Source organism: Aythya ferina (genome assembly GCF_964211825.1).
Source record: "Aythya ferina genome assembly, chromosome: 6".
Classification (NCBI taxonomy): Eukaryota; Metazoa; Chordata; class Aves; order Anseriformes; family Anatidae; genus Aythya; species Aythya ferina.
This window is the reverse complement of record NC_140303.1, coordinates 12,019,027-12,031,562: the sequence shown is the minus strand read 5'-3', so window position 1 is coordinate 12,031,562 and position 12,536 is coordinate 12,019,027. Positions and strand designations below refer to the sequence as shown.

At 40.5% G+C, this 12,536-nt stretch overlaps 1 protein-coding gene across 10 annotated transcripts in view; it reads left to right on the top strand.

The window, feature by feature from the left end:
- The window catches only part of AGAP1 (ArfGAP with GTPase domain, ankyrin repeat and PH domain 1), a 352,881-nt gene that overhangs the window by 193,010 nt on the left and 147,335 nt on the right, over positions 1 to 12,536 (top strand). The window lies entirely within an intron of this gene.

The window sequence follows — 12,536 nt, the reverse complement described above, 5'->3', positions numbered from 1 at the left end:
GATGTCAGAACAAACCTGTTCCATTGCAGAATAATAGCTTAGCAGTTGCCATAGCGAGTCTTACGGCTCTGCAGCTGCTGTACTGTAATGCTTGTGGTTTGTCAGGCTCTTCACTTATGCAAAACGTGTACTTAATCCAAGTAAGGGAAAGCAAAATTTCACATATCTCACTGCTGATAACTGACTGAATGGAAAGGAAACAATTCTGTGAATGATGTTTTGGCAGGGGAAATTCCAACTAGATTCACAGAAACATTATTTTCCACCATCATGATGTTCAACTATATCCCATCCTTGGAGATGCTTGGGACTCAGCTGGATGAGGTGCTGAGCAGAGGTCTGGACTGGATGGCCTGCAGGGATCTTTCCAACACACATGGTTCTGATTGTGTAAATCTAGGTGGTACTCAGATAATCGAATGTGCAAAATCAGGTTTTAAACAGTGATAACATTGGCAGTTCTGGAATGGTAGTGACATACGTTTGTACTCCAGTGAATAGATCTGCAGTCAGGTCAGTTAAAATCAGAAGAAAAGATTACTGGAAGAGCATTTCAAATAAGAATACAAACAAGTGATCCAGCATGTAGAGTCCTGCTGCATGAGAGGTTCTGCTCGTCTCTGGTGGAATACTGCTGCCATTCAGATGGGCTGCGTGGAGACAGCCTGCTGTCACTCTCCACTAATGCAGAGGTGCAAGGGAAATGTAGATGCCCAAATAAGCACAGACCCCAAAGTCTTTTATACATGAGTCCAAAAAACTGACATCCACTAATCTTAATGTTGGTGATGAATGATCTTTCTGCCTTCTTTTAATATGGCCAGGGGAACTTCTTACAGCATGCATGGATTTTCCTCCATGCAGCTCCTAGTGATGGGCCAGAATGGGTGGGTTTGGATCTAGCAGTTGGAAGTGAATTGAAGGGCACAAAGAGCCTTCCCATCCTCAGAAGAGGCAGTTAATGGTCTTATATTTGAGAAAGGCCGAGTGTGAATACAGTAGAAAAAGAAAATCTAATGATCATCTGTATAAGACCTGTACTGAAGTTTTTTTCCAGGTTGAGAATTTGTACTTCAAATGAGTATCAACTTTGTATTAAGTTATCTCATGCAAAAGGATAACTGTGTTTTAATTTTTTTTTAACGCTTAATTCTAGGAAGCAGAATGGGGGTGGGCAGGAGGACGCCTTTTGCTTTAAATTTGAGTCTGAAATATAAGATGTTTGAAAATATCCCTGAACAATATTTTTAAAGCAAAGCTGACAGACAGTGTCTTCTGGAAAACAGGTGTGGATTAACAGCAGTGATTCAGTATGGGTTGACCTAGTGCTTATGTTTTTTTTTTGTTTGTTTGTTTTTTGAAAGAATAATCTTGTTTGTTTTTTTTCACTCAAGTTTTCTGTTATCAAAATTGTATTGTATAAATGCGTATAACAAACTAAAAAAATATATAACTAATAATACTATATTAACATGCCATTTATTGTTGGAAGTTTTGTTTTGAATAGAACACAATTGTAGGATGGTTTGGGGTCGGGGGGACCTTTAAAGGTCATCCAGTCCAAACCCCCAGCCTTGGGCAGGGATATCTGTCACTAGATCAGGTTGCTCAAAGGTCCATCCAATGTTTTCTTTTCTAATATCCCTTTTGCTATGCTATCAGAGAAAACTATGTATAGTAGAGCAACTCAATTTGAAGCTTCTTAGCTGCTGGCAAAGGAAAATGACGTGCTTTTGTTCCTCAAGAAATGTTTGAGGTTCTAGCTCTCATCTTCAAACATTGTTCAAAACTTCACAAACAAGTGGAGTGTGTTACAGGATGTGTTAAAGAAGGTCCGTGCTTTAAATCAATACTGAGATTCTCTCATTTATGCTAGAGAACTATGGAAGAAAACATAATAAAAGCTGTGCATGTAGCCTTTTAAACTTCAGAAAATTGTATTGTCTACAGGAAGATCCCAGGGATGATGTGTTTAAAGCAGAGGACTGCAACTGAGAAATAGCTTACTCCTGTTGACTCGGCCATAAACCATGGCCTTTGGCCAAATGAATCAAATTCTTGTTTCTGGTGTCAAGGGAATGGGAACTTCATTTATTTTGCAGGAGCGGTGAGAAGTACCAGTTGAAACTTTTCATGCTACCCATACCTTAAGTCATCTCGTCCTGACGATGTGGCGCCTAGCTAACACCCTCACTGCAAAATTGAAGCTGCACTTAGACAAGGTTTGGTCCCACGTGCATCTAGGATCCTTACATCTGCTGTGCATCCATGTGTCATTTGTTGTTACTGCACAGGACCGTTGTGATACACTTCAATGAAGCTTCAAAATACGGTGGGGATTTGAAAGAAAAACTGCATTGAAAGCAGAGAAAATAAGGCCTCAGGATGGATGGTGCAACTGGTTTTTGGCTTTGCTGTTTTCAAAGCTAGTATTTTCCTGTTTTGTTTTGTTTTTCTTCGCTAATTGTTGATAAGTCTATCGTTGTTTTAAGTTTTCTGTGCTACATCCAGGTACAGTGTTTGGAGGACAGGACAATGTTTCTGCAAGACCGGGCAAAACGGTCACAAAAGCAAGCAAACATCTCTCAGAAATTGAGCCAGTACTGATACTGATAACAGCTAATGTGACAGTGAGAGTTCCACAGTGTGTGCAGTCCTGCTGTACTGAAGGATATATACTGTGTCACATGTAGCACTCAGGTTTCTGCTCTTCTGGAGTACAATTGTTATCTAAACCTCTAGAATACTCCCTGAGGTCCTTACTGTATGCTGCTGTTTTCCTTCTTACACACCCAAATTACAGTACCATTTCACTAGGTGTTCTCCCAGAGGTTGCTGGAGGAAGTGCTGGAAGTTTTCAAATGCTGAAAGTTTTCTTTAATTTCTTTATTTTTTAAGAGCAAGCTTGAGGTAATAGGGCAGAAGTTGCAATGCCTGGACCTAAGATTTGCCACTTTGCAGTTACGAATTTTTCTCAGTGCCTTTGAGGCATTCAGACTTTCAAAGAAGCAGTTTATGAAGACCTTCTGCCCTTGCATCAGGCAGGCCAGATAGACTTGCAAAGGTAATTTAAATTATGCCATATTTACAAATATGTTCCCTTTGTAAGAAACAAAGGGACAATTTTATCCTTGGAAGGTATCTCTGAGAGAAAGCCATGGTTTCCTGGGTGACATTGGTGCTTTCTACCCCACTGGTGGCTTCAGAGGATGCATTGAGGGGATCGATGGATCCCTCTTCCTTAACGAGTTTTCTAAATCTTTCTTAACGAGTTTTCTAAATTTTGATCTCTCCTTTTTGTCACTTTTGTAGGACTAACATCGGAACTAGGGGGGCAAAGTCCAACTGACACACCCGAGCATGGGGTACTGAAGTTGGTAGTACCAAGTATCATCAGCAGCCATAATTGACAAATAATACCCCTCATAAATACTGCCAGTCTTTTCAATTAGTTTTCATCTAAAATTCGGGATGCAAAATGATGGCCTGTCAACTGACAATGGATGACAAAAATTAATAAATTGTCTTCTAAATAGTATGGACACTTAAGAAAAATTGGGCAGCCAATTTAGCACAGCATGAACCGGGGGGAACCTTTTGTACTGTTGCCGTGCCACTAATGTTGTCTGGGTCTTTATTAATGGTGCTTGGCTGCTGCTGACAGTTTTGTTGCTACTGGCAACTTTCTTCATTAAAATTAAAGCCAGCGTCAAATCCCATTAGCTGCACTCTGGATACCTTGCATTTTTATTTATACTTTTTTTTTTCTTTACAAACACATTCTTTATCTATGGGAAGTTGGAAAAGGTGGCTAAAATTAGTCCATCTTGTCTGTGGCCGATTACTTAACTAAACAATAAATTACATTTTTTTAAGGGATATCATCTCCAACATGTTATAACATACCTGGTGTATTGTCCAGTAACTGCACACAGAAATCCATAAGCGACCTTTTGTGAACATAGTGTTCTTCTCTATCACCTGCAAGCTAGCTGGTTTTTAGAAACTCTTTCATAAAACAGTAATAACCTCTGAAGGAGAGCAATTCAGTTGTTTGGCGTTCTTCAATTTCTCAGTTGCCTGTTAAACTAAAATATTAATGATGATGCACACATGCTTAAAATAGAGTGATCAACATGTGTTTGAAGACTGGTCTTACAGGAAAACGATGCTGTGTGCATCCCCATTTTTTTTTTTTTTTGAGTGAATATTGTTTCTGGCAATATCTTTTGGTTTTCTGCTTCAGAAAGTCCAGGGTTGAGTCCTTCAGACATAAATCCTCATTCTTAGCACTGCTTAGCACATGCTAACAGCCTTGTACCTCCTGCCACTGCTGAGTATTGTACTGAAGTGCTGAGTGACCATTGTATTAAATACCTGAGGTATGACAAAGCAGTTCTTTTTATGCAATCTGTAACACAGAATAAGAGTTCTCGTCAACTTTAAGGCTTCATGTGAAAAACCTGAGGGTACCAGAAATGTCTCCAGCAGACCTTGTGCTTTTACTAACAGGATGCTCTCGATGGAGTATCACACATTGCCTCCTGTGTGATTCAGCCTTCTTGCATGCCAACTCACTCAAGAGAATAGAAATTTCCAAAACAATTCAGTCACTGCCACCTCTGTTAAAACAGTAGGCAAGAATATCTTCTGCTAATCGTACTCCTTTGTACAGCGAGCGCATGCACAAGGATGCTCTACCTAGTTTCATACAACGTGCCTTTTCTAACGTCCTTTGGGTATGAGTCAGTGGAACAAAATTGTATCATCTGCTTCCTGATTCTTGAGGCTTCTGCTACATGGAAACACCTCGTGAAATGCAAAATAAGAGCTGGGTTTGCAGGCAGACAATATCCATGTGATGGAAGCCCAAAGTGTGCTGAAACATCCTTCTGTGAGCGCAGGATGGAGGTCTTCTGTCATCACCTGTTTTCCCCTGCTGCCAGTAAGAATGTCCTGCATTCAATGCAGGAAGAGAGGTGTTGCCTCCCGTGCTCAGGGTGGAAGCAGTAGCCCCAAAACACTGCAGGTAACGCAGGCAGAGAGCTGATGGGCTCATTTAGAAACATGGCAAGTGGCTTCAGGTGCATTTGCCTTCTGGTGCACTGTTTTCTCACCAGCATAAATAGAGCAGGTACTGTATGCAAAAGACCATTTAAATATTCACTTCAATGTTTATTTTGGGGAATGGTTTTATATGGTAAATTAAATATGATTAATGGTTTAAATGGCATTTTAAACATGTACTTACAGCAATTTTTTTGACTACAATATGTGCTATGTGGCGCAAATGTGAATTTCCATTCAGCTGAAATTAAGTGACCCTATCATTCTGAAGAATGGATGCTTTCCATAAAGAAAACAAACTGGTAACATTGAATTAGTATCGATATAATAAATCTAAGTCACATTTTAGCTTATCAACTGAATCTTTTTGGCTTAAAAAACAAAGTGTCAGAAGGTAATTGTTGACTGAAGTTTAATATCTGTTAAAGCAAATGAGGCATGATATACAGTGCATGGGAAGTATTGTATCTGGAGTGGTTTTAACATTCAAACAATATATTTTTTAACTTATCTGACACAATAGACTTGGTAGATGGGGGAAAGGAGGAGTGTATGTTGTATATAAGGCAAATCGGGCCCAGGTGAAATAACTTTCTTTTTCTCAGAGTTACCACTTTGAGGCACATTAAATATACTTCAGGCTGTTTCAGATATTACTCTATGTGCTAGAGGAATCCTAATCATATACTTGTCAAAAGCATCGATTTATAATTTCTCAGAAAACTTCCCTTGAATGACCGACACCGGCAGTCTTTCAAGTTTTGTTACTGTAATTTCTGTAACACCTATCTATCGCAGTTCTGCTGGATTACTTCTGTTAAGGACAAAAGTAGCTTAGCCACTTTGTAGTAACGATTTAAGAACACTGTAATAAACCTGTATTTGGAAGATGTCTTTAGATTGTTGCATTAAGGCACTGGAAATGACCTTGGATAGGTTTTTCTTGGTGTTCAGCAAGTACCTGTAGACGCAGAGGTACCTTGATATGGAGCAGCCGTGTGGTATAAACTGATTGGGTAAGTGAAGAGGCTTCAGAAATGTTAATTACAAGTTTGTTTTGAAGAGACATACCTGCTCCTTTGCTGCTGTGTGTAATCTCTAGGGCTTCTGGCAACTGGGGAAGTTTTTCTTCAACTCTAGACATTGAGTTGGTCTTTGACAAAAGGCATAAATTTGTTTTCCCTCTTCTGGAGGCTTCATGTATCTGTTTATCTGCAAAAGTCACCTAGGGTGGGGTTGTTCATTTGTTTTGAGGGAAATCTTACACACAGTAAAATACATTTCTTCTTCCAATGCACCCAGCGGTGTAACGCAGGTAATGGCCCTTAACCAGTGCTACAAGATTTGGGGGCGAATACCTACACCTCTTCAGAAATATCAAGCTGAAGACCAAATGATTTTGTTTTCAGATGGTACAGTGCAGATTGATTTGTCAGCACAATCAGAAGTCATTTGCTTGAAAGAGAAAAAGATAATTGTGACTGTTCTGAAAAAGGATTATTTTGAAAGACATAGCTGTGATGCTGCTAGTAGCTAATGTGTCTGCACCTGTACCATCTGTACTGTTTTGAAAGGATATTCTGCTAAGGAGAAGAATCAAATACAAGAGAAGGCTGTGTTCAAAATCCTTAGTGCTATTTAAATGTTGCTTAAGATGAGATTGAGAGCACAAGTGCTTCAAGACTTTCACATGAACATCAGCTATAACTGGTAGTTCATTTTGTCCAGGATGGTCTGTGTTCCTCATGGTATATAGTGCATACATCTCAGTTGTTGCAAGATGTTTCCTTCACACTTCTTCCCACGTCCTCTTGGAGCAGCATGATGGTATCCATGTAAGCAGCTCACTCTCTCAACATGGAGTATGGTAGTCTTTATTTTTTTCTTCTTTTCACAAAATATGAAAACCTGGACAAGAGTCCATTCTAAGGAAAAAAAAGTTTGTGTCTGTTACAATTATATTGAAATATCCTGTCTGAAGTGATCCTTGTTGTAGGTCATGCTTCAAATGATCCAGGTTATACAAGAAATATAGTTATGACTAAATGGATTTTCCCATTCTCTGCAGCTTTTTTAAGAACACTAAACATGGTTTTATGAACTTTAGGAAGTAGGATCGAGTTTAAACCCAACTGCATTGTGTCTGACTGGACCATTCCAAGGGGTAACCCTGTTACCCAGGCCTGTTGGTGTGTCTGCTCATCTGACTGCTCCTTTGACTTGCCTTTTATTAACTTCGAGGCCTCTGCAGGTATATACATACCTCAAATAAAGTATAAAGTGTTTCTCCAGTAATTTCTGAAGACATACATAGCACTTGAGATCCATCTCCACAGCAAGCAGCACTGCTGCCTATTGGATTTTGGATCATTTCTGACAGTGATCATGCAGGAACATTGACACGCCTTCCCTAAAAATCCAGCCATACATACCATTTTGTGAGGCCAGCACTGGAACATGCATGGTGTGGAGCGAAACACCCCTCAAATCCTTCTGTGGAATGATGGGTGCGTTTTCAAACTTTTCTATCACAGAAGCAGCTGCCTCTGGAAGAGGCTAACTCAGTATGAACCATTTCCCTTAGCGGGTAAGGTGAGTCAGCTAAAGGGCTGAAGGAATGTTTTCTCAGCGGGTTCTTTTTGTCTTCTGTAATGGTGAGAGGTTGCTGGGTGCCTAACATATATTAGCTGCATCTCTGAAGTTGTCATCTTCATTCCTGTTCCTCTGAGTAAGCATATGTTTACACACATATATGTATGTATATATTTTGTCCTTGGTCTTGGGAGAGGTTTGAGGGGACAAAAATGGGGTGGGTGGAAGGAAGAGTGGTGGAGTATCTTTGCACCCTGGATCCATCGCAGTGTGTCCTGGGATGATGGTCACATCATGAACCAGCCCCAGGAGTGTCACTACCAAGCAGATGTAGGACGGTCACTGGTACCAAGGATCCTGTGACCAGAGGACAAGATGAAAAACAGGAAATATTGCTAAGGAGAATGAAGAAGGTACCCTTCTACTGTCAAACAAAAAAGATTTTTCTTATCTTACCTCCACAAGGATTAAGGGCCAGAGGTAAAACTGCCCAGCAAAATTATTATTTTTTTTTTTTTTTAATGCAGAACACTCCTTTTGACTTAAAAACAAACACCCCACAACGACAACAAAACAATGCATTGTTGTGCAGAGTTTCTGGGGGCTGTTCATGACGACCTTTTTGGTCCCCAAATTTCACAATATGAAGTGTGAGTTCTTGCTGCACAAAAAAGATGGAATACAGTTTAAAATAAAAATAAAAAACCTCCACTTTTTTTTTTTTTTTTCTCCTGACGGTGTTCTTGGTTTTGTTATTCAGTAGATGCTGTATTAAATTGGATTTTGTGTCCATCATTATTAAAATGTGAAGTGTGTCGGTCACAAAGCATACATTTCAGGGCAGTTAGCTGAATAATTCTTTTCTTTATTATCCCAAATTACTGCTGAGCTCTGGAGAGGTGAGCAGTTTAGCCAATTATTGCCATTTGAGCTGGATTTGTGGGTGATTAGCTCCTGGTCGAATTCAGTCCTGGCAAGGGCTTTGAAGCCTTCGCTTGTGTGATTTTCACAGCAGTGAGGTAGGAATAGACGCGGCTAATGACAGGAAGGTCGCGTGGGTTATGTGACCTGTGAGGGGGGGGCTCGGGTTTAGCAAATAGGGCATCCACAATAACAAGTGTGTCACTAACCCTGCCGTGCATAATCGGAGTTTTATAGGATTGTTGGAGATGCTGACAGCTCAATTAAAGTGTAACCCTTTGTACCATATACCCTGGCAGAATGACAGAAATATTACCAACAAAAAAGGGAGGGTGCCACAAGGGAACTGGTTAAAGATCCAGTATTCTTTTTCTTCCCCCCTTCATCGGAGCCTGCACAGAACAAGCTGCAAAAAGCATCCATTTGTGAAATAATAGGTTGTCCAGGGGAGGGGTATGGTGCCAAACATGGCTACAAAAAAAAGCTGCTCTTAAGTGGTCTTCCTGATGTTTCTATGGAAACACAATAGTATCAGGATAGAAAGTTAAAATTGGTTTTTAAGCTTTTCATGGCTTTCTCCCATGGACCCCCCTCCCCCCACAAAGCCCTACTTTATCTAAAATATGGTAAAGAGGATTTCAGGGTTCAGGGAACGAAGCGCTGCTATAACGAGAGCCCTATCGGCTACCTGGAAGTTGCAATGTCTGCACAATGAATCCCTTTTTGATTTCCTTCCCCTCCGATGCTGGGTTTGTTTCTTCAAGGGAAAAAAAAAAAAAATGTTTTGTTGCTTCTTTTTCATTCCTGACCATACAGCCACGAACATTTCTGCTCTCAGAGCCTTTTCCAAATTAACCGTGCCTTGCTGCAATGTTTGCTTGTACTGAATCAGTTTCCCAAGCTTGTTTTTTTTTTTTTCCTTTTAATTTTAGCCTAGGTAGCCGTGCTTCGCCAAGCTGATTTGTGTAGATGTTAACTTCATTTGTGTCCAGTGCAGTTAGAGCGCAGCGCCTGATGTTGAGCCCTGGCGAGAGGTAGGAGTTCAAACGGAGCTGATCGCTGCTGGCTCCTGTACTCCTGACTTAGACCCCTTGGCATCAGCTGTCTGCTTTCTCCGACACTAAGATAATGATTTGCATCGCAGCGCATTTCACATCAGCACTGACGATGGTGTCAGGGAAACCACAACTGCCAATGCCAAGGGGTTAATAAACCAACTACTTGAGATTATTAAGGGCTGTGATTTTTTTTTTTAGCAGTCCAGAGGAAATGGAACAAACCTCAGAAGGCAACGGAGCTCTGTATACAGGGCAGAAAAATGTTGTCACTTGTTAGGTAGTTTGCCTTCATTCAGAGTGATAAACTGAGTCTGGAGAAAGAGATGTGCCTGTCCTTGAAATATGTAACTGTCTGCATTTTGTAATACACTTGAATGTTCAGCTTTGTAGAAAATACATGTAGATGACTACAGAGAATGAAATGTGCTATTGAATTTATCAAGTCGAATTTTGGAAATAATCAGAAACTAGGGCTTCCAAAAGAGTGACCCTTTCACAAATTTGTCAATGGAAGGAGTCCTTGAGAAGCCTCCTGCTTCACTAAACGTTTTTGACCTGTAAGTATGATTGCCATGTTTCCTTATGGCTCACCTGTTGGCAGTCTGGCGTATTGTCTATCCGTTGTGCAGGCAGGTGTTCCTTTACTTTGCCATATCAGCATGCCTGTTGCTTCATCTGGATGCTGCAGCAGGGCTGGTTCTTCAGCTTTCCATTCAAATTCTTTAGACACGAGGGTGGCTGCTCTTCCATGGTCATCTTCTTGCCTCTTAGAATAAGAAAGCTCCTTGTTAGGTGGGTGAGTGGGATGTGCCACTTGATGGCTCCCAAGTCTCTAGTCCACAAATTGCGGGGTGGTCCTCTCTTCTCCATCACGTAGTGCTCGTGAGAAAGACTAGTAGGTTCTTGTACTCAGGGCATCCTAAGGAGTCTTTGTCCATGCTGTGCTGGAAATATGTAGCCTACAAACAAACAACAGCAACAAAAAAAAATTGCAGCTGCAAGCTGGGGAGTTGTGAAAACCTACCTTAAAATTATTTGCTCAATTTTGGAGGAACTTGTTCATTACCCAGTTAGTGGGTAAGGTCACAATCTTTAGGTTGAATTGCTGGACCAGTCATTAGATATTAAAACACAGTAACCATAAGCACTAAGCTTGTTCTTCTGATTTACTGTGTCTTTAGTGACGAGGTTCCTTGGAGGAATGCAGCAGCCATTCCTTGTGGGTGGCAGCCTGCGCTGCTGGTACTACAATGAACTGTAGGACTCACCTGTAAGCATTTGAATGATTTTATTAGTAAGGGTTTTTAATTTTTGTTATAGTAGCCTGTGTGCCAAGAGCTTGGAAACTTCCATGCTGCAGGTTCCTCAAGTTTTAGCAAGGTTTTTGCTCCTAGTCAGATCTTAGATCCTGTCTTTCCTTTGGCTCTAGGTGGAGCAGTAGCTGATCAGCCTCAGCACCAGGTAACCACTATGGTATAATTACCTCTTCTGCTGAGTTACATCCCTGTGTTTAGGGAATGGCAGAAGAGAATTGGATTCTGTGTTCTGAATTGATTTCATTATAACGCTGGTGTATAACATAAATTTGAATAATTTCCTTCCCTGTGGAAGCATCATGGAATCTGCCGTAAAATTGTAATACTGCGGTAGTGGCAGGTTTTAAGGAAGGCACATGTTTTTTTCTGTGTGCCTGGCTGCAATAAGAATATTCAGGGTATTTCGGTTTTGGTTTTGTTTTATTTTGTTTATTAATTTTACTGTTAGATACCGAAGTTTAAGAATATCTGAGGTCTCCTGTTCAGAGACAATGCACTTTCATATAGCATTTCCTCTGTGGTTCCATTGGTCCCACTGCCCTCTTTGTGCTAAGACTACGGGTTTCCTATTTTAAAGTGTAAACCATTTCATAGCTAGTCATCCAAAAGACCAACCAACATTCCCTTAAAATCCTGGATAAAAAGACTTAAATTTGGAAAACTGTGGGGGAAAAAATTACTTTTGTACACAAAAATTCCAGATACATGGGACGTTTTCAGCAGTTTATTCCCTAGAGGATTTGTGCTGAGATGAGTCTTTGGAGGGAGCAGTAACTACCATAATCTTCCTGTAGTGTGCAAGTATTGTTTGCAGGTGAGGTGGTTTCAGCTGGTGCCTGCTATGTGCTGGAAGAATGGACTCTAAGTCTAGGAACCTGTTGCAGTAAAATATTCTGGAAGCAAAAATCATCAGTCAAGAAATAATCTTGCTTGCTAGGACAAGCTAGAGCAGTGTCCATACTACTAGCCAGGCTACGTGGTCTTGGCTAGTCCTGCAAACCGGGAGGCTTTGCCAGCATTTGCTTATGATGTTAAGCAATTTAAAGGAAGCACGTGTTTTATTGACCAGGATTCATAGGTAACAGTTGTTTGAGATCCTGACTACGAAAGGTTGCCATTGCAATTATTTGGGTGAGGATGTTTGTGACAAGTGCGTTGTTGTTTTTTTTCCTTTTATGAACAGGATGCAAATGACAGAGCTGTAGAAAATTCATAGCATTGAATAGAAAATGAAGAATTTATGCTGTTAATGATTAAGTGCAAGATTGCATATTTCATTCTGTCAAAACAACATCAGGGTAACAGTATGGGGTTGGCTTAAAATTAAGGAGGAAAAAAAAGAAGCTTGCATGATGCTCGTACCTCTGCCATGGCAGTGGTATAAGTTTCCAAAAGAGAATAGAGAGCTAAGTATTGTTCCTTTTTATGAAGGTGCAGTCTTGGCTCTGCAGCCTTCAAAGAGGGTCCTACCATCTCAGCTTGACGTGCTAACAAAAGTCAGGTGTACCAAATCGTCTTGAAAATAAATACAAAACTAAATAAAGTCAAATGCTATCGCTGGAGCCAGTGGGAAAACAAAACA